This window comes from Lutra lutra, chromosome 9 (assembly GCF_902655055.1).
Source record: "Lutra lutra chromosome 9, mLutLut1.2, whole genome shotgun sequence".
NCBI lineage: Eukaryota > Metazoa > Chordata > Mammalia > Carnivora > Mustelidae > Lutra > Lutra lutra.
In genome coordinates, this window is record NC_062286.1 from 87,420,448 (window position 1) to 87,443,882 (window position 23,435).

At 42.0% G+C, this 23,435-nt stretch overlaps 1 long non-coding RNA gene across 1 annotated transcript in view; it reads left to right on the forward strand.

Annotated features, from left to right (window-relative positions):
* The first annotated feature begins 967 nt into the window (after positions 1-967).
* LOC125109990 (uncharacterized) overlaps positions 968-23,435 on the forward strand; it is a 31,342-nt gene continuing 8,874 nt past the window's right edge. The window contains exons 1-2 of the long non-coding RNA XR_007130404.1: positions 968-1,042; positions 11,425-11,475. This is a non-coding gene — a long non-coding RNA (uncharacterized LOC125109990). The remainder of the gene's footprint in view (positions 1,043-11,424; positions 11,476-23,435) is intronic.

The window sequence follows — 23,435 nt, forward strand, 5'->3', positions numbered from 1 at the left end:
AATTTCATAGGCAGTTTCCAACATATTGTGATTTAAAGTTTTTTTTAAAAGATTTTATTTATTTATTTGACAGACAGGGATCACAAGTAGGTAGAGAGGCAGGCAGAGGGAAAGGGGGAAACAGGTTCCCTGCTGAGCAGAGAGCCTGATGCGGGGCTCGATCCCAGGACCCTGGGATCATGACCTGAGCAGAAGACATAGGCTTTAACCCACTGAGCCACCCAGGTGCCCCTAAAGTTTTGAAACCCTATAGCATCCTATTTGTCTTCGAATATACGAGCTTGCATATCACTGCTGCAAGGGGAAAGAATATTTCTCATCTTGCTCTTGTTTAGTAGTTATTAAAATGAAAAAAAATTCAAACACACTTGTGGTTTTTTTTCCCTGTGATGTATATAATTACTTGTACACACATTTTCAAAGCAAAATCATCAGCTGATTATCTCCAGAGAAACATCCAATCAAATGTCATTAGTATTCACATTGGAAACAAGCAGCATTTTCATTGTGAACCATCAAGATCGCCCAATCTGTAGGGAAGAGATGAAACAGAGACAATTGCTGAAGGAACTAACAGCACAGCACTTTAAGGACCCATAAAGAGCATGTAGTTCTGCTTCCTGCACACCTGTTTTCATTTGTGCTTTCAAATTGAAGGAAGTTTACAATGAGTCTTGACAACAATAAACGCCATATGTTGAAGACAATCATTGCTCTAGCCTGTGGCTTGCCTAAAAGAGCTGTGGCTGAGAAATACCATTTTACACTCTAATAGGAAACAATGAGAACTACTTTTCTTTTCTTGTGTGTTTAGGAGTTCTCCCATGAACCGGGGCATTGACACTGGCATCTACTTAAACATTTGCCAAATATATAATTTGGGGAAACAAGCTCTAGTAAGAATAAACACATGCTAATGGTTTAAGACCGATGATTTTGTTTTGTTTTGTTTTTGTAAATAATCTCCTTTAAGCCTTAGCACCAGTCTCTGGGAAGAAGGGAGCCTTGGAGGAGACAGAGCTGAGCCCAGGACCGTCCTCTGGTATGTGGTTGCAAGTTAAGTTCATTGAATCCAAAGCTCTTGCTCTTTCAGCACCAGGTTGTTTGTCTCTCATTTCTCAAATAAGGTCCACAGCAAAGACCTTGCATCCCCTGCTCATTCCCTGGTAGCTGAAGTTGCTGCTGTAACTTTGATGGGGTCCATTAAATTTCATAGGTTTTATGGCCTCCCTCCAAAGCATCCTTTTGTGCTTACCCAAAGACAAAATCCAACTACAAGCAGGAGTGATGTGGGTGCAGGACTTTTCATTTCATGGGGACTGCATACATTTGACTGATAAAAATTATGTGGTTTGGGAATCACCTTTGTTTGTGAGAGCAATGCTAGTCACTGTCATTTGGAAAGCCAATCTGCATCTCCTTTGCCAAGGCTCAGAGTTAATTTCATTCAACTCTGTTCTGATTTTGTGATCTCTATGGGCATGTACGTGGCCAGAAATTCACCTTGGCCTGAAAGACTATAACTCTTGAGCTGGAGGGAGGCCAGACAGTCAGGTTGGGTCCCTCTAGAAAGAGTGTCAGTATCTTGGGCACCTTGATCTTATCATATGACAGATGGAAACAGCTTTTTAAAAGAAAGAAAACAATAGGACTTGTGTTAGGATAATTTAAGACTTTGTGCCAGAATTAATGTTAGTCCTGGTTCCATATTAACTGGCTTTTTGTTTTGAGTAGACCCCTTATACACTCTCTAGTTTTTTTCAAATTGTCTCAGTTTTCTCACTTGTGCAATAGGGATAAGAACTTGGACATATCACAAAGTTTTGCTAAATCAAATGAGACGATGAGTGCGGAAGCACTTTGTAAAATTAAAGCTCTATGTGAGCTCGTTGTCTAGATAGCTGTGTTCTCAAATCTGACATTTCTCTTCCCTCTGTCCTATGACTCCTCATTATCCCCCTGCACCGCCCTCCCCTCCCAGGTGCCTCATGGAATTCTGTCAGAAATGTCAGGCTAAGGTGATTTTCATCCAGAGAGAGGCTTGGAGAAGTCAGCTCCTTACAGTAAACACTGCAGGTATGAATGTTCTCAGTTCTGTAGAGTGAATGTCTGACTCGTGACAGCTCATACCCTTTAACTGCTTTCATCTCTGACATTCTAGCAAAAAATTACCTTTGCACTGTTTCAGCTGATAGAAAGGAAATTGCTGTTTTGTGGTTATTTGTTTGGAATTAGGCAGCAGAAAAGAAAACATCAGTACCCTGATAGGCAAGCCATAAAATGGGATTTATCCCTTCAACCTATTGTAAAATTAGAAGACCCAATAAAACAGGGAGCACAGAACACACTTTCCAGAAGTAAAAGATAACAGAGCATATGGTAAATGGAGCAAATGGTGGATGGTAGTGATGCGAGAGCCAAGGAGGAAATTGCAAGAGTGTAGATATTTCAGCAAACTCTTAATTCGGGACTGTGACTGTGCCCTGGAAACTTGTTTTCTTTAGGACTATATGGTTCAAAGACAAGTGTTCAAGCTAGATTTTAATGAACAAGGCAAGAATGACCCTTGAATGGACATAGGTTAATTCTTTCCAGCTACCCACTCAACAGTGCTTGGACTTACTTTTAAAAAAACTTGTTTTTTTCCTTTGTCCCTCCACTCCCTTGGGCATCGAACTAATGGGAGCTCATGTTCGTGTTTTCATCTCTAGACTGCCTTACTGTTGGCAGAAAGCAGAATTCGAGTGGACCAGGAGTAGAAGGAGTTGGTTGGGAGGCCTGTGAGCCATAGGGCAGTAAATAGATTGACGCAGACAGATTGATGTGCTTAGTTCAGTCTGTTCCATAACAGGAGTTCCGCAGCTATGGAGTTGGAATACAAGGCTTCTTGGAAAAGATTGACTCTGTGCTTTAACAGTTTAACAGGTCTGATCCAATCAGTCTCACAAGGCTTTTGTGTAACCTGTGGACTGTGTCCATTTTGAAGGACATTTTGAAGGATTACTGTTAAACTTTTGAAGGATTACTGTTAAACTTTGGTAAAATTTCTAAATTGTTTCCTTCCTATCTGGAGAAAGAAAATAAAATTCTTTTTTTTAAAAGATTTTATTTATTTGAGAGACAGAGATCACAAGTAGGCAGAGAGGCAGGCAGAGAGAGAGAGAGGGAAGCAGGCTCCCTGCTGAGCAGAAAGCCTGATGTGGGACTCGATCCCAGGACCCTGAGATCATGACCTGAGCTGAAGGCAGAGGCTTAACCCACTGAGCCACCCAGGAGCCCCAAGAAAATAAAATTCTTAAAAACAAAACAAAACAAAACAACCTTGTTATTCTGAACCAACTTTAAACTTACAGAAAAGTCTAAATAATATGAAGAGTTCCCATATATCCCTCACCCAGCTTCCCCTGATGTTGACATTTTATGTAACTGTAGAACAATTACTAACACCAGGAAATTAGCATTAGTAGAATACTGTTAACAAAATAAAGACTACGTGTTTCTTACTTCTCCTTATTCTCCTATAAACTGTAACTTCTAGATTGACCCTTGTTTTTCCTGACCTTGGTATGTTTGAGGAGTTTTGCTCAGTTATTTTGCTGGATATCCCTCAATTTGGGTTTGTCTGGTGATTTTTCCTGAATGGCTTGAGGTAATACACTTTTATTAAGAATACTAGAGAATGAAGCTGCGGCCTTAGTGTGTCATATCAGGGGGTTCCAGGTGTCAACATGGTGTAATTACTGGTGATGTTGACTTGATAACTTGGTGAAGGCAGTTCCTGCTGAGGTTTCTCCATTGTAAGTTTACTACCATTCCTTTCATAGTTAGTAAGTATTTTGGGGGAGACACCTAGAGACTCTGCAAATCCTGTTTCTCCTGAAACTCTTGCTTACTAATTTCAGCCCCTATCGCTGGATCTTTCCTGGAACAAATATGACTGTAGTGTTTGCATAACAGGGACAACCTATTTCCTTCTCCATTTATCAGTTGGAGTTTCCTATATGGGATTGTCTGCCCTTTTCCTCCATTTATTTATTGATGCTATACATTTAAAAAATTTTTATCAGTGAGAACTCAGTGATATTTATTCTATGTGTAATACCCTAATTCCTTCCCTTTCTATTTTGTTTGTCAAATGTGTTCCAGCCTTGTCATTAGGATCCTCTTCAGGTTGGCTCCTGTGGTCGAGCCTCCATCTTTTTTGAGCATTTCCTGACTTTCTGGTACCACAAGATGCTCCAGGCTCATCTTGTATCTTGTATTTTCCCTGATCTTGTTCTGGAATTTACTACTTCACAGATAGCCCTGTTGTTGTTGTTGTTGTTGTTGTTGTGTGTGTGTTTAATAGGTGGAAGATGGTTAGAAACAAAATCAGAGCACTAAGCGTATTTATCATTTCTGGGTGTCCCTGCTTCTAGTGCTTCCAGGAGAGAGGGGAGAAATTTGCACATGTGCCTGCCCATGCGTATACGCACATCTGCACCTATCCTTTACCTGTATATTCATATGAAAGACATGACTTTATACCAGTCCTTTGGATACCCATGCACTAGCATGGGTCCCCCTTGGGCTTTATCCCTTTCTTTGGTTGTAACTGTTTTCTCTGTCAGGAACCTCGTTCTCATTAGCTTCAAAATGTTCCTCATTAGCTTCAAAATGTTCCTCGTTTGCTCAGTTTTCATATGAGCATGGATTACTTTCAGATTCACAACCATACTCCAGTAAGAGACACATTTGCTGATGAGATTACAGCATTTATGTATGTTTTTTTTTTTTTTTGTCTTAATTCCTACAGTATCTAGACAAGATGCTGCTTTCCATGGTCACTTAAGTCAGTCTTCTCCTCCCCCTCCCTTCGGTGTGGTTATGGGTGGTATTCATTTGGAATATGGCTTTTAAAACAAAACACATGCTCAAGTTTGCATGCCAAGGTGAACATGCTTGTGACAGCTTCTGTCTCAACTGGCTTCTTCTTTCCAATCCCATCTGCTACTGCAGTCTTCCCATGCGGAGCCACCAGCTTCTTTGCCAAGCTTGGTTTTTTTTTTTTTTTTTTTAAAGATTTTTATTTATTTATTTGACAGAGAGAAATCACAAGTAGGCAGAGAGGCAGGCAGAGAGAGAGGAGGAAGCAGGCTCCCTGCTGAGCAGAAAGCCCGATGTGGGGCTCGAACCCAGGACCTGGGATCATGACCTGAGCCGAAGGCAGCGGCTTAACCCACTGAGCCACCCAGGCGCCCCACCAAGCTTGGGTTTTTGTCACACACTACAGTCCTTCTTTGGAGAGCTGCACATGGTCTCAGTTCAGAGGTCTGTCCAGGACTCCTTGGCACCCCAGCACAAAGGGCCTTTGGCATGTGCCAGAACCTGCCTGCCTCTGCTTTCTGGGGACTGCTCCTGACCAGCCAAAACCCTGACCCAGGATGGGCCTCTGAGGGTGCCTCAGAATGGGCTGGGGCAGGCCCAAGACATCTCAGGCAGTGGCAGGGGGTGGGTTTGTACCTGGGCCTCAGGCAAACTTCTGCTTCAGATTGCTCCAATGTCTACGTACTTAGTAACAGGTGAACAGTGTGGGTTTCCCCTCATCTCCCTTTGGAACCCTGAGCAATTTAAAAATAAGAACCCCAAACAGTCAACTGGGAGGCCATCTCCAGTAACCCTGTTTACAGGAAAGAGGGAGGGCAAATGCCTAGAGCTGTCGCTCTAGGCCTGCAGAATTCCTTCACAGTTGGGGCCAAGGTCACCCTCTGCCTACAGGTCAGCAGGACCAGGGAAGGAAGGCTGTGGAGAAATCCCACACAGAGGGAGTCTGGGAGAAGAAGCTGAGTTCTCGGGGAGGTAAAAGGGGAAGTATTGTGTGAGTGGGAACAACCAGTCTCCAAAATGAAAGTGTAGTTGTAGGTTCATTTACGTGTGACAGGACCCAAGTCTACTTTGGTTTTGGTAGACTTTTCTCTCTTTAGACTTCAAGTTGCTGAGGGCAAAGAGATCTTTTTTTCTTCATTATCTATGTCCTTAGAAAGCATGTCAATTGAATTCAGAGCCCATGAAGAAATGAAATAAAAAGATGAGTTTTAAGACCTAAGTGTCCTAAGGAGAGGATTACCAGCGTGGGGGTGGACATGGATGCCTGTGCTGGGCGAGAGGAGCTTTATCTTTGGTCCTAGAGGTGGAAGAAGGGAGATGAACAGGTGGGAGGGAGAACACATTCCATGCAGGCGAGGGAAGCATGGTTCTGATGGTCAGGATGTTTGGGGCACTGCAGCTAAGAAATTGAATGAAAGTGGGGAATGATGGGGGATGAGGTTGGTATAGTTGATTAGGACCAAATCCTAGAGAGAGAGCAGAAGTTGTAATAGAAATTGAAATTTGGAGCCAAATAGATGTGTTTGGTTTCATACAAGTTTATATTTGGTAGACCTTTTTATTGTTACAAGGTATGTTCCTATACTTGTGATGGTTGAAATAGTTCTGTGGTTCAGGTGTGTGTGTGTGTATGTGTGTATGCACTTGTCTCTTTATCTTCTATCTGTCTGTCTGTCTATCCTCATCATCTGTCTATCCAACTATCCTCCTCATCATCCATCATCAATTAATCTGGGGTAGCAGTCAAATCTATAATGTTGTAAAGTTTGGAATCAGTCTGCTACAGTCTCCAATACTTCCTCTCTGGGTGACCTTGGATCAGTTACTTCACCTCTCAGAGTCCAAATACCCTTGATCTGTAAAGTGGGCCTGGGAACAACAAGAGCCAGACCACAGAGTTGCTGTCAAGATGGGTTGCTGCATGAGCAGCGTGGTGGGTACCTGGCTTTGGGAAGCACTGCCGGTGCTGTCATTAGCAATGACACTAACTCTACAGGGAAACGTTGCTGCTTGCACCCATGTTCAAGCATGGACAGTTGATGTTTCTGGAAATAGGAGGAGTATAAGGAAGCCATGTTTCAGGAAAAGTTGATCCCAGAGCGTGCGGGGTGGGCTGATGTGAGGGGATTGTCTGAGTAGCCAGCTGTGGGCACAAATCATGCACACATGAAAACATAGTGACACAAAAAGACAAAAAGTCCCAGGTAAGTGAGACAGACAGGGTGAGCCCTGAGAGGATGGTGAGATACAGAAAGGGAGCGGGAGAGGAGGCATGGAAAAAGAAGTGAGATCTGAGGTTGGTTCAACTCCTGAGCTTGACCCTAGTTTTGGTCAAACAGAGTATCTTTTACTTATATAAGATGGAGTTCTGGAAAGCATCATGGAGGATACAATGGAAATATCCCATGATGACACTTCCTCCCAGCATTGTTTTCCCCTTCTTGAGAAGATAGGATTTTCCTTGCCGTTGTAGTGTCGCTCATCTAAAGATGATAGCAAAATCTCCTGATGATTCGTGAGCAGCTCGTTAAAAGCTGGGCATTCCCCTGACTCTTGAAGGTAACACTTTGAATGTGCCAAGGAGTCAGCTCCCCTATTCAGGAGGTGGAGAGAAGGTGAAGGTGCATTTTATCCCTTGCACACAAGGACAGGAGAGAATATCTCTGGGACAGTATGTTTGGGTTCTTATGAACATATGTGGTATTTGGTGAGGCACTGCAGCTTCAATATTATTTTCTTGGTGAATGAATAAAAACTAAGAAGGGTGTAGATGTGTCCAAGTGGAACAGGGCAAGTGTAAGGATGCCCACTTTGTCACGGAGAGCCCCTCACGTGGTCTACCCACGGGATGGCATCATGACTACATTAGTCATTTGGTTTCACGTGGTTTGGGTGCTTTTCCTTTAAACTGCCTGAGGGTTTCCATGGAGCTAATTACCTGCCATTTATTAAAGAACCACAAGTTATCTGTGTGCATGAATATATGCATTTTTGCTACCCAGCCAGAATCTCCCTGTAGTGCCTTTCTGATCTGAACTTCAGCTTCTTCTGTTGCTGGAGAGAAGCATATCTTTTGCTCTTCTTTCTAATCTAATTCTTCTCCTGCTTCCCCCGCCTCTTCTTCCTTATCCTCTGCTCTCTGTGGTTCTCATGTGGAATTAACACTGCACACAGGTGAGTTGGTTCTTATAGTAGAGATGATAACTGCAAAAATTCTGCAATGCCACCATCCTCTATCTCCCTCCACCGTTGGTGGCCTCTCCTTACGTTTCTGTTTCCTTACATGTAATGGGTTGAATCCTCTCCAAATTCCTATGTTGAAGTCCTAACCTCCCATCCCTCAGAATATGAACTTCTTTGGAAATAGGGTCATTGCAGTTGTAATTAGTTAAGATGAAGTCATACTAGGATAGGATGGGCCCCTAATCCAATATGACCAGAATCACTATAAAAAGGTGAAATTTCAATACACACACACACATGAGAACTTCATGTGAGCAGGAAGACAGAGACTGGAGTTTTGAATTTGTAAGTCAAGTGACCCCCATGATTTCCAGAAGAGTGCCAGAAGGTGGCAGGGGGGAACAAAGGGCACAGGCCTCTCTGGGTACTTGCATCCTGTTTACACAAAGATGGAGTGTCTACAATACTTTAGCTAGCTCACATATCTTGAATACCTTTATCTTTACCAATGAGAGCCCATTTCTATGTCTACCTTGCTTCAACAAGCCACTGTTTTCTCCAATGCAAACTTCTTCCTGACATTCAGAATGATCACTAGAGAAGATAAAAGCATTGGTTGAAATGTGAGTAACAGGGGCACTTAGAGCAGCTGCTTCTAGAATACAGGTAGGTTAGGGCTTTCACCCCAGAACTGTGGGTCACCCCAGGACTGTGGATCACCCTGGGACTGTGGGTCACCTCAGGACTGTGGGTCACCTCGGGACTGTGGGTCACCCCAGGACTGTAGTTCTGATGTTTGAACAGTTAGCTTGAGCTAACACACATAACATCATACTATGTCTTCTGAAGCATTCTTTTTAATCTTTTTTAGGAAAAGATTTTATTTATTTATTTGTTAGAGAGAGAGAGAGAGAGAGCACAAGCAGGGGAGTGGCAAGCAGAGCAGGCGAAAGAAAAATAAGGCTCCCGGCTGAGCAAGGACCCTGACATGGGACTCAATCCCAGGATCCTGGGATTATGACGTTAGCCAAAGGCAGACTCTTAACCAACTGAGCTACCCAGGAGTCCCTCTTCTAAGGTGTTCTAAGAGGAAGTGCCAAACCCCAGGACTAATGCTTTGCTAGGCCATGCCAGTTAAACACAGTCCCTGCCACTCCCTATTGTGCTCCGTCCTGTGGTTTCTGTCATTTCTGCTCCATTTGGATCCTATATCCTGTGGGTCTGTGGGTGCTTGTGTGAAGCATGAGGATGTGGGCACTGAAAGCCAGATGAGGGAACTTAGAGCTTACGCAGTACCTGACTCTGGCAAGCCGTGCTAAATTGAAACATAGGGGGGCGCCTGGGTGGCTCAGTGGGTTAAAGCCTCTGCCTTCAGCTCAGGTCATGATCCCAGGGTCCTGGGATCAAGCCCCACATCGGGCTCTCTGCTCAGCAGGGAGCATGCTTCCTCCCCTCTCTCTCTGCCTGCCTCTCTGCCTACTTGTGATCTCTGTCAAATAAATAAATAAAATCTTAAAAAAAAATAAATTGAAACATAGGGGAGCACATGAATGTTATGTGCTTAAGGTAAACAGATGCACACTCCTGAGATAGGATTAATGTCCCAAATCCACCAGTACTGGTCATATGGATTTGACTGCTACTTCATCTCCATGGAGTGGAGTGTCCTCATCTATAAAATGTGCAGTCTGGATGAAATGTTCTGTAAAGACTCTTTTAACTCCCCCAAATTACTTTTTTATATTCTACTGTGTGGACACAGGCAGCATGGATTCTTTGTGGAAGGAATGGGTAAGAATTCTAGAGTGAAGACAAATGTAATTTTTAAAAATTTGCTAACAAGTTATGTGTAAAAATGCCATTCACAGTATGGAACTGCTCATTGGTTTCTCGAGTCCTACCCATGATTTGATGGTGTAAGGGATGTTGCTGTCTGGTACATTTCATCCTACTTATTTATGTGTACATGTATTTATTACCCTACACACTTAAGATAGGATTTAAGGTGAAATTCTTCCACTCCCTTTCTTCCTAATTTTTTCATAATTTTCATGCAGAGCACTAGGTGGCAATGTAGTGTTTTTAAAATCACTTTTCTTTTTCCACACTATTTGGTGAGATGCTACTTAAAAATAACTATGTTTTCCATTTTAGTTCATCTTGAGATCATACTTCCTCACTGTTTAAAATGTGATAAGAACCCTTCATTCTTAAGCTCAGAGGCACTAAAAATTGTTGTTCTTCAAGATAACAATTCCAGTAGCTAAGTCAAGTAAAATTAAATAAAATCTATCCTATGGTATAAAAGGAATTTGAACTTTCCCTGAAAAAGGAATTTAGAATTCATCCTGAAAATAGTTAGAGAATTGACAGAGAGATTCTTATTCTCTATGGAGAAGAATGCCAAACCCAGTTTTACTCTTTTTTTCAGTGTATCTGTTTTCAGAGAGAGAGAGAGAGTGGGGGGTAGAGAGAGAGAGAGAAAACCACAAACCAATTTTAGAAAGCAAAGACCATTTTAGGCCCTCATCATAATATAATTTTTGAAAAGAAAAGACATTAATCTTCTAAAAGATAACTCTTTGAAAATAAGGAAAATCACCCAGGCATTTCTTTCCACCGTAGGAGTGAAACCAGAAGGAAAGAGTACATTAGAACCAGAATTTTCTCTGTCTTGACAGTGAAGAGTATGGACTCATCTCTTTCACAGATACTGTTTCTAGAAACTAGCAGTTTTGGGGGAAAGTTATTTGTATGTTTAATGATCTGAGACTGTTTTTCTATGAGTACTGTTATATTGACATTGGGCAAGTTGAGAGGGTGGGGAGGAAGATGGATAATGGGGTACTAGTCTTATTTGCTCAGTTACTTATGTTGCAAATCCTCACTTACTGATAAACACACACCAAGCCACAGTTGCAGAGTGTCTCTGGGGGCCATTTAGAATCATGCATGGGGAGCACCTGGGTGGCCAATCAATTAAGTGCCTGACTCTTGGTTTCTGACTAGGTTGTGATCTCAGGTCCTGGGATCGAGCCTCGTGTCAGGTTCCTTTTCATTATGGAGTCTGCTGGAGTTTCTCTCTCCCTCTTCCTCTGCTCCACCCCCCTGCACTCTCTCTCTCAAATAAATAAGTAAATCTGTAAACAAAAACAAAAACAAAAAACCATGCATGGGCAATGGGCTCTGCCCCACCATCCTAACTTCATAGGTAGGGCACCAGTCTTTCAGGATTTTTACTTTCTCCTTAGTTAAATGGGGGCTCCCATCTCTCAGAATTGTTGTTACAACTCAATAACAATGATTAAAAAAATAATAAAGTACAGGGCATAGAACATAGTAGTTAATACTGCTATTTTCCTTTTCTTTCCAAAGGTTGACCAAAAACGACCCTAATGTCACCTGACCTGAATTGCTGGCCAAAGTGTAAGTAAAGCTCAGATGTCAAAAGACAACTCAGACCTTAACAATGCTCATACTTGCTATAATAGCAAATGCACAAGTTGTTTCACATTCAAAGCCACTGTCCCTTTTAAAACCACATGCATGTTTCCTCCACAAATAAAAAGTAAAAATGAACAAAGGAAAACCCCAAGATGCCAGGCAACAAACTCTGCACATGACTTAATGTGGTACCTGCATTAGGTACTTTTAAAACTGCTCCGGCTTAAATGTCAGAACTTCCCCAGAAATCTAAAGATGAGTTTGGAAAAAAAAATAAATAAAAAAATAAAATAAAGAAAATAAAGATGAGTTTGAATATCAAAATTTGGTTTTGATTTGGTTTTCCAGACCTACTTAATTTGTAGATGTAAAGTCTAGTCAAGCAGAAATAATTTCATTTACTTTATCTAATTGGACAAATAAAGACTGAAGTGATACTAGAATCGACTGTACTAGACACTATTCGCCACAATATTTGAAACAGTGAAGGTTTGTTTCATATGTATATGAATTTAGATTTTTGTTCGATTTGCTATATGTTGTTGAGATTATTATGTCTTATATACATATGAATTTATGTAAATGCCTTTAAATCGACTGTCCCTAGAAACAGTATCTGTGAAAGAGATAAGTCCTGATACACACAACAAGGACAGCCCCCACAACAAAGGACTATCCAGCCCCAAATGTCGATGGTGCTGTGGTTGGAGAAACCCTGGCTTAGAAAGAGCTTCCCGATGGTGGGGTCCAGACCCTTCTGGTTTGGGTTAATATTGTGAGGTGATAACAGGATTATCTGTGTCTCAGTAAGCACCTAGAATACTCTGTAATGAAATGATACAAAATGTTCATACTCTTTGCTCTTTGTTTATTGTTGTGTCCACAAGAAATGAAAGCTTCTAGCTTCTTAGGGATTTTGGAAGGCTATCATAGAAGACTTCAATGATCTTTTTAAGAAAATTATGCAGACTAAACTTGTATACTGCTGGTGCTATATGACAGCTCTAACATAATGCAAACTGTCATTCTGAATGAGCCTGTTAGAAATAATTCATGTTTTTCTAGCATATGAAACAAGAGAGAAGTGTGTTTTAAACCAACGTTCAGTTGAGGAAGTGCTAGGGACCAGGTCTGGGGATAGGCTGGGAGGAATGATACACTCACTGACTTCAGACAACCAGCAGTCATAGGACAAAGACAACTGTGAGTCAAATCATGACCCGAATCAGCCTAAAATCACAGCAGGCTGGGTGCTGGGGAAAAGAGAAGCCTGGTCTCTAAGAGTGGAAGGTAGAGAGGTGTTGGGTGGAGGTCACTGAGCAGGTCAAGGAGGTCAAGAAGGCCAGCACCACTGGGGGAGGGATGGGGCAGTTGCTGGAAGGTAGAGTGGGGAAAGCAGAAGGAGGAGGCCAGGTTAGGAATTCGTGATAATACTTTATCATAAGAGCAGTAAGAAGCATTAATTAATCAGAAGCATAAGATAATTAGTTTTTCTTTTTTTAAAAAAATCACTCTGGTTGGAAATGGAAAATGGATGGTATGAAAATAATTATACTATTTTTATTCCTGTTATTTAAGTGATATCCTCTCTCTCTCCCTATCCCCAGTCCCACAAAGGAGAGGCCTTGCCTATACTATCCTGAGGTGTAGACAGGTTTCTTAACTGGGTTGATGTATGGAACCAATGTGAAAATTCTAAAAGTGATGCCCTGAAGGTGGGGTGAGGTCTGAGTTGGAGGAATTGGTTCAAAACCAAAAATCCATGGGTTTAGATAAAAAGAATGAACCAAGATAGGTACTACAGCAAGAAATTCACTGTTGGAGAAACACATAGTACTAAAAAAGGGAGAGCCTGGAAGGATCCTCTGATGATGGCAGGCACATTTCCTGTGACTTTTCCTGGACACAGCAGGGCAGGTACCCTTTCCCAGATGACCTCTCTTGTGAATAGTGGGAACCAGGGTGTCCCTGGGTTCGCTCAATGAGTCCTCTTATGGAGCTCTTGCAAATTTCTGATGCAGAATGTGAATTTCCCACATCACCATTCTGTGGGCATCTTCCCCACGCCGTACCAATATGGGACCTCCATGGCATCACCAGAAATCCAGTTCTCTTCGTTTAAGATCGTCTGGATCTCCTGCTAGGTCTGGCTGCTGGAATGCATGGTGGAATATGGGATCTTAGCAGGTTGGGAGAGGCAGGCACTTGGCAAAGACATGGCGAATGCCCATGAAAGGGACAGTGGAGTAGAGAGGCCAGAGGTTTTATTTAAAGGAATAGCACCAGAATGGATATTTCCACCACTGTAATATGGCCTCATCCTGATTCTAATATTTGTGGTTTTCTCCTCTTTTTATGCCATTCTGTGTTTTTGATAATCCTGTTACCACACTCTATTTTTTTTTTTTTTTAGGAGGGACACTTAGTGTCCTGGGCTATCAATATGGGGCTGTCCTTTTGAGCAGGGTCAGGGCCACTATGCTGCACACACACAGAAGGCATCATGTGCTCACAGTCTGTGTGAATGATGCCCCCTGGAGTTGTTCTCTACACACACCATACATTTGGAAATTTAAAAACAGAACATTAACCATGTCTTGTTCTTTGCATTCCTTTTATAATGCAATGCTTTTGACTGATGAAGCAAGTAGTCAGGAACTGTGGGAAAGAAAGAAACATGCAAAAAGTCATATGCCAGGAGGATATCTTTCTGTATTCTTTGGTTAAAAGAATTTTTGGCTTGGTTTTCTAACTCTCACTGTGAGTTCTGGAAGGTGAGGGTGGTGTCTACCCTGGTCACTGAGGTTTACCTAACTCTTGGCACAGTGTTCCACACAAAAAAGGAACTGGGTAAATACTTGTGGAGTAAATAAAAATTTTTTTTTTTTCATTTTTGTGGACATTGTGATCAATTGGGGTTATTTTCAGCTGTTGTCACAGAACTGTTCCTGCAGAGGCTTAATCAAATAGGCAGCTTCTTTTTCTCCTTTGTGGTCTGCGGCAGGTGCATGGAGCCCCACAAAGTGACCAACAAGGAAGCTGTTCTCTTTCCCTGCTCTGTTCTTTGCAGAAGGCTTTTGCCCAAGGCTTTTGCATGCAGGGTTGCAAGATGGTTGTGCCAGGCCTCCAGGCGGGTCAAAGAAGGTGGTCACGGGGCAAAACAAGATGATTCTGCAACTTTTTACTGGAAATAAAGTAGTTTGTTCAGAAGCTTCACTAAGATCTCTGTAACAAACCAGGACATGGTCATCCTTTGCCCCAAAAGGGCAGGAACCAAATTTATTTTACTCTGACTATGGAGTTACCTGTATTCTCTGGGTGTTGCACAGGGCTTCTTATAGTGCCCATGATGTATGTACATTAAATACCTTATTTTTTTTCTATGTACACGAAAAAAATGTTCCTTATGTTATTTACTAACAAAAAGAATTTTATAAACCTAATTCCCAGCATGGTATTTTTGAGAAGCTTTTGAGATAATACCTAAAGTTGCTTCATTAAAAGAGGAGGCTGACAATATTTCTGACTATATCTTAAGCCAAAAACCTTCTTGTGATGGGGCTCATGAGAGTATTCCAAACTGATTGTGTCTGATCAGTAATTCAGGATTTAGATTAAGCAAGAATGGAATTCAAAGACAAATGGTCCCTTTAAGGAAACAGTTAGTATGCTCATCTTCGTCTCACTAACGACATTTTTTTTTTTTTCCACATGTTCAAGACCTGGTTTTATTATCCATGTACTCTGTGAAGAGCTCCGAGCTCCTACCAGGTTGCAGGCGCTGGGCACATGCACAAATGCATTCATGCACCAATGAGTGGGAGTCGCACCCCCATGCTGGGGTTGTTGCAGCCTTCGATCCCCAAGGCCAGCGCCCTCAGATGCTTGCATTTCAGTGGCAAGAGGCAGAAAAGAGACAAAGGTACAGGTAGATAAAGAGCCCCTTGTAAACAGGAATCAGAGCCTGAAGAAAATAAAACAAGGCATGGAGGGAGAATAAGTGAGTAGCTGGTGGAACAGGGAGCCCCTTTCGATTGGGTGGTCAGGGGTCTTTCTTGAGATCCAAGGGAGAGATGGGAGCCAACCCGGAGTAGGTGGCCGGGAGGGAGGTGGGCAGGCACAGAGGACAGCCAGTGTAAAGCTCTGAACCTGGACAGCTTAGTGTTCCGACCAGGAGAATGCGCAGGTGTGGCTGAGAGTAATTAGGCTGAGACTAGTTGTTAGAAGGACCGCAGTGCGTGCTCACAAGGGACCAGATCACACAGGACCATTAGGCCATGTGAAGAAGCTTGGACTTTATCTTAACCAAAATTAGAGGCATCTGCAGTGTTGTGTGATCTGTGACTTGGAACTTCTCTGTGATGATCAGCTGTAGGCATTCAGGCTGGCAGCGCTCTTATGGGAAGTGGGGCTCGGTGCTTGGATTAAGCTGTGAGATAGATTTGGGAGGTGAAACCCATGAGATTGGCTGTAACCTTCAGTGGGGGGTGCAGTAGGGAAGAGAATCAGGACCACTCCCAGCTTGGGGATGAGGCACAATATTGTACCTGCGTTGATCAGCTCCCTCTGCCATAACCCTCTGGGTTAACCCCAGGCTGGGAGGCTTAACCAACAGACATTTATTTTCTCACAGTCTTGGTGGCTGGAAGTCCAAGATCAAGGTGTCAGCTGATTTGGTTTCTCCTGAACCCTCTCCCATTGGCTTGCAGATGTCTGTAAATCCCTGGGGCCTCTCGGTGTATCCAAATTCCCTCTTCTTATAAGGACCCCTGTCAGATTGAATTAGGGCCAACACTAATGTCTTATTTTAACTTGATCACCTCTATTACAGGCTCCGTCTCCAAACACAGTCACATTTTGAGGTACTGAGGATTAGATTTTTTTTTTTAAAACCAAAAAATCGCATATTTTACTTTGAAAGTAAAGGATATTTTATCTCAGCCTTCAATCCACAGTGTCCACTGTGAGACGATCCGTGTTAATTCTGCATAATTCTTCTCAAACATAATTTACTTCAAGTGAGATGAGAGCCTAACTATAAAACATGCAATTTTCAACACAATTTGCATTATCTGAAGTGTTCGAGGTTGAAAAGTAGAACTCTACAACTTATCTTAAAAGAAAGAGTGAATTCCAGGATTTTTTTATCGTTTGGCTGACAGAACACCCAAAACCAGGCAGAGAAATCCCCGAAGAAATGATGGTCACGTCTCACTGTTGTTTGTCCCGTGGTCCTTCATCTTCTAAGCATTTATTATATTTTCTTTTAAAGATATTAGACATTTATTTTGATCACAAATGCAATCCAACTGTGAATAAATAAATGGATTATCTTTTAATGTCTGCGCCCCACCCCTGCAATGTTCCCTTGAATAGAAAAAAGAGCTGAATGTCTCTTCAAAGCCTATTTGGCCGTAGCTATCCCACCTGTGGTTTTAAAAGCAGACTCTAACTTATCTTCTGAAATTCCTTCTTGAACTACAGCTCATTCTGTTACAGAAATCCTGGGAAAGAAGTCCTACTGATATTGCCGATAGTCTCCAAAAGGTGAGGATGGTAACTGGGCTGAAGGCAGCTGAGAAGGGTCTTCAGCAAACTGAGGACCATTGGGAAACTGGGCAGAGGCAAATCTTGTCAACAAGATACCAGCTCCTTCAATTAAAGCTAGGAGAATGCCACCCATCGCTGCTGACCCAACCATGGCCACTGGTCCATTTCTCGCTGCCAGTATGGCTCCTGTTAAGGCACCGCTTGTGATGGAGTTCCAGGGATCTTCTTTCCCCCTGACTTGAACCATACTGCAGTCAATCATGGAAAACAAACCTCCCCAAACTGCAAAGCTACCTCCCAACTGCGGAGCCCTGGTTTTAATATTTTGAGGAGACACAATTTAGCCCGTAATGATCCACAAGGAGCAGATATCCAGATAAACCCAGCAAAGGAGCTGTCATGAGAGATAGTGAAGCTTTTAAGATGTTAGAGATACCATCAAGATATAGATTGCATTTGCAAAGAAATCTGGATGTCTTTTTTTTTTTCTATTTTCTTTACATTTAGACTTTTTTTTGGATGTCTTAATATATTTTTTCTGGTCAGAACAGCTCTGCCAGGGCTAATAGTATCAGAGAAGAAACTAGAAGGAGAAGGCTTGGAGGGGGAGGAGAGGAACAGAGGAGGGAGCCAGAGAAAACAGACTTTTTGAAATGATTCTCAGGCTTTGCTCAGTGAGAGAAGTTGTCATGTGTAATTATATTTACCCAGATATAAAATTTTGCTTCAGAATGTAAGGAATTTCATGATCATAGATGAGCTTTGATATTGAGAAAATTGGTTACTTCTCTGGGGAGGGAGATGGGTAGAAATGATTTGCATTCTGGTGGGGATGGGGGTTAGTTATTAAAGAGAATGGCCCAAGTCAATGTCAAACTGGCTGCTACTTCCTTAGTGTTTTGAAATCATGGTGACTCCAGGGTAAGACGTCCTCACAATGAAAATATTTAACTGTTTTTTTTTCATGATAACATAATTAGTGGGTAATTATTCCTGTAGCCTTTGTGCATGATTAGATGTTCAAAGAATGCAGGAAATACGTAGGGAAGAAAATGAAATCATCTGAAATTCTACCCTCTGAGATCACCAGCATCAACAGTGACTCATCGTCATTTCTTCATGCTTTACTTTATGCACATATATGCACATCTTTAATTCATACTATGTAAGCTATATTATTTACAGTAGTGTGTGTGCATGAGCATGTGTGTTTGTGTGTGTGCCCATGGGGCTCAACTGTGCATGTATGCTGTTCCCTCTCCCTATCCATCCCCTGTGAACTGAGCTGGCAACCTGTTTCCCATCCTTTTTGTTCTCTAAGGACCCATGCTCACTTACCAATATAGACCTATATCTACACTCAAACACAGGTTCCATTTTAAAATTAATGTCTATTTTACAAAAGTGCGATCTCAAGTGAATATGTCTGTATATACAAACACTCATTTTCCCTCATCTCACTTTCTCATTCACCTCTGTTCTTTGCAAGTGTTCTGCCTCGTAAGTGCTAATGGTGTGTCTGCTTTGTTCCTTGAATTCAATTTCGGTGCCTGTTGAGATTCTGTATTTCATCAACATCCCTTCTGTGAGCATCACATCTTTGTGTCAGCACTGCCCTGGCTTTCCCAGCTTCTCCTTCTCCCACCTCTTCTTGGTGGGGGAGATGCTGGGGTGCTTGCTGGTGGATGGGTGATGTAATTAGATGTTCCATTAGCATACCCCCCACAGACTTTTCTTGGGAGCTCTCTCCCTCTCCAAGTGTTAATTCCTTTGAAATGTCAGTGGGTCAGAGGGTGTTTCTACACATTATTATTATTATTATTAGTTATTCAGCAATCTGGCTCACCGTTTGAATTGACCCTGACCTTGGTTTGGAAATCCACAAAGTGCTTCCCTGAACTTTTTGTCTTTGTCACTGCTTTCCATAAAGGTAGAGATTTGTTCTTCTCTCTTTATCAGAGGGGCTTAGATTCCCATGCAAGGCATGGATCCAATTTCTATGACTTCTTCCTACAGAGCCTACCCAGGTAATTTCCCCAAGATCTGCTCACCTCTTCCATGTTGCTTCTCTGATCCCAATGCAGAGAATGACTATTGCTGAACCTGCAGCAATCAAAATTGTTTCTATTGAGATGATGTTCCAGTCCTTCAATGAAATGTCATTCTCTTCAGGAATGCTTGGGTGGCAGAAAGGAAAATTGTTCCATGTTTCTGATTAGTGTGCTTTTCACTGTGGGAAATATTCTTAGCATGGATCTTGAGCCCAGGGAAGCAATATGGTTGCCGATTTTAATATTTTGAAATCTTAACCCTAAAGGGCAAGCCAGATATTTACTAGTTGTACATTCTTAATAACACACATTAAATAAGTTGCAATCATGAATGCAGATAAAATAATAGTTAATGGAGGGGTGCCTGGGTGGCTCAGTGGGTTAAAACCTCTGCCTTCCCTTTGGCATGGGTCATGACCTCAGGGTCCTGGGATTTAGCCCCACATTGGGCTCTCTGCTTAGCAGGGAGCCTGCTTCCTCCTCTCTCTCTGCCTGCTTCTCTGCCTACTTGTGATCTCGTCTGTCAAATGAATAAATAAAAATCTTTAAAAAAATTTTAAAAATAAGAGTTAATGGAAATATACGATGTTGTTTTTTGAGTTTAATGGAAACTTGCTTTTATTTAAAATATTTTGTGAAAAGTGAAGTTATAATAAAATTATGCAGAGGGAGAAGTTCTAGAATGATCCATAAGTGTGCACATGAATGCAGTACTTTCTCCAGCAGTCATTTATCCTAAGAGGATTTATGGCTGTTTCATGATTTCCAAGGGCCAACTGTTAGCACAGACTTGGTCTTACCAGGTCCAACACCACACCAGGAGGGAATGGGGATGGAATGCAGAAACTGGCACATTCTGTAGGGCATGCTCCTTGTCCTCTCGTGTAGGAGACTCTGAGCCCACAGGACGGGGACAGCTGCAGGACTGGGAAGGGGCCTGGTAGCTGCTGAACTTTCCTGACACACTGAGTGGTGAATGGGTCTGAGGGCCAGTTCTGCTGGAGGATCTGTGCTGAGACCTCTGTTTCCAGAATTCAGAGCTCTCTGGGGTCCGCCAAGCAGGCGGATGCTCTCTGTGCTTGGCCCTCCTGTCACTATGTCCGGGAATAGACAAAGAAAAAAAATCCTTGGTTGCTCCAAAATGAGGCTTCAGTTCATGGAACATTTCCACAATGTCAAGCCTTCAGTAGCTCAGTACTGGTATACTTGTGTGTGTGTGTGTGTGTGTGTGTGTGTGTGTGTGTGTTCACATGTACAAATGGTTCTCACCTTATTTTAGCAATTTAAATGCAGGTTAACATAACTTGGTTTTCCTGCTGTGTGGGTGCCTAGGAAATTTAATTGAATCTAACCAACACTTGTATTCTCTGGAATGGACAGATGAGTTTTCTGTGGGGAATGAAAAATACCAGGTGGTTTGGAATTGGAAGACAGCCTGTGAGAGCAAATGAACTCCATGCGGGGAACTGTGAGGTCTGCGTTCCCACCTTAACTCTTATTATCCATCCAGGGAAGCCTAAGTAGGTCATTTAAACTCTTAAGAATGTTTTAAGTCAAAATTTTATCAATGGTAAAAGAACTAAATTGGCTATCTGACTTAAAAAGCTCCTTCCAGATTGAAAATCATCAGCCAAGGGTGAAACAACAGATCAACTACTTATTGTCTTCAGATGCTTATATACAAAAGCATTAAATTATGAGATCATTAAAAAAATCATGTAAGAAGCAAAAGAATCCAGTAACTTCCTGACTTTAAGTTATAACTAGGGTAAAAGTTAGACACTCTAAAAAAAAATCCCCTTTGGTAATTATTGCATTACACAGACCATTGCCCTGATTATTCATTCATTCCTAAAATATTTCAAGTTCATGCTCTGTGGGCAGTAGTTGCAAGGTGCTAGGGATGCAAGCTAAAAAGACATACTTGCCTTCCTCGAAGTAGTCATGGAAGGTGGGTCTTGGAGAAAGAATGGGAAGTACATAGTAAAGAAGCTAATGACTACAGAGTATAATGAGGGCTACCACACAAGTGTATGCCCTAAAAGACACCTTGCTGCCTAGGAAATGCTGATCTTGTTGCACATTTCCATCCACATTGTGAAAACGTAAGATGGAAGTGATTGCAAAATGTTCCTATATGCTCCCCACTCACTGCATTTTCAGCAGCTAAGACCAATCACGATGAATGAGAAAATGTAGATGTGAGTGTAATATATGTACTGTTTCAAGGAATTGACACAGGAAAATGTAATGAGAAGGGGCATTAGCTCTGGAACGAGGTAGATGTGAATTCAGATTCTGGCTCTTTCTAAACTGGTTCCTTTAAGTAAGTAACTCAACTTCAAGCTTCAGTTCCCTTGTTTGTACAAAGGGACACACTGCCTTCCTCACTTGCTGAGATAGTGAAATAGGAACACGTGAAAGGATCTAATTCTCTGGTCTCCTCACTTGGTATTGGTCTTATTTCAACTTCTGTAGGGCACTGTTTTCCCTAAGTATCTGGAGATGTTTTTCCCATCACACAAGAGATAAGAGACCTCCTCTTATCTCTGGTACAATGGAGACACATTGGGATCTGGAATTAAATTTGCCTTGTTAACGTATTTAACAAGTTCCCATTGACATGGCAGTGAACCTTCAGCTCCTTTATGAGGCTCCTTAGAAAGCATGCATGTGGTGAGAGACTATCTCTTTGGGCTCCTAGACTGTCCAGGGTGTAGTCTCTGTCTTCACTGTCACTTAGTTCCATTCCACCTGCTCTCTATCCCCATTAGGGCCAGTTTGGCCACGTCACCCTGTCTCTGTTATAAGTTCCTTGTCCATAGCCACTCAGCCCAATACCCTCAACCTCTTCACTTGGCCAGAAACCATCTATTTAAACCTAATACATGCCAAGTGCCAGGCAATGTATCTTCTGCTTTGTGGGAGTCACTATCTGGGACACAGGAATGTGCCCATCACGATGCCCTGTTATTTCTACTGTCTGGAAAGCTGTTTCTAGAGCTTGCCTTGTTTTACTTACTGGGAAATATCATCTCCTCTTCTGAAGTTCACCCTTACAGAGGGGCTTTGCTACATGGTTGCTTGATCTGAGAGATTTTAATTTATGCATCATCTTGCTTTCCAGTACTGTACCTCCCACAAAGTTGCTGGGCCAGTTGGGGGTCCCTGAAATCCACACTACGATTTAGTTAATGATGTACCCATCACTCTTCAATCCTGATTCTTTTTAAGACTCTGAAAACTGCTTTTGAATAAGGCAGGAACTCTTTATCCAGGAGACTCCTTGACTCCTGTATACACTGGTGGAAACAGATAGAAACCCGAGTATGCTGTCGCTTAACTTCACCCACAGATATGTCTGTACTCAGTATGAAGCTGGGACAGGCAGATACACTTCAAGATTTAACACAAATGGGATATTTCCTTTAAAAGAGCTCTTGACTTCCAGTCATGTTGATGGGTTGAGCATAACAGATCTCCTTATACTATTCTGAATGTAAAGAAATTGTGGATGAAATATTTAAAAATATTTTTGAAGATTCAAGAATCAAGGTAGGGAGACAGTAGAAGGGAGGAGAAGCTGAACTGAACCAGCCTCTAGATAAGGGACCCTCATACAGAGCTTTTGACAACTGTATGGATGGGGAACATATGTGTGGGTTCACACTAAGCAGGGAAAAACCTGAGTGCCTAGGTTGAAACTAGGAGCTGGGGGAATTATTACGTCTTTGAATAGGAACTGGGCTATCTACCCATGAGGCTGGGGTCCAAGTAAAGAGCAAACTGACCACCCTTGGTCAATGACTGTATGCATAATTATCTACGACCAGGCCTGTGGAACTTTCAGTTGTTGAACTCACAGAGTTACGCTCTCCCAGAGATTTAGCACCAGAACCCACAATAGGTTTTGGGCAAATAAAGAACTATACAGAGAAATTTCTAAGACCCAGAGAAAGAATAGTCATGGAGAACTATGATGTGAAATGAGATCATACAGAGGAATGGGGCAATGTTTGATAGAATTGGTTCCATGAACATTGATCTATGGTACCACCCCCACTCTGACTCCAAATTGTAAGTGCATGTCTAAAGGAGAAGTGATAAGAGAAGACTATGAACACAGCTTAAATGAGTATGTTTAAAAGCCAAAAGGGATAAAGGAGAATATGACCTAAGGATAAGAAGTTATGAAGTAGAAGAAATGGATATAAAAAATAACTCAAAATCTGGGAATTAAAAAAATCACTAGAGGGCTTACTGATTCATTAGACAAAACTGTAGGGAGAATCAGTAAAGGGGTAGATAGATCAGGTAAATCTTTCAGAAATCAGCGTAGAG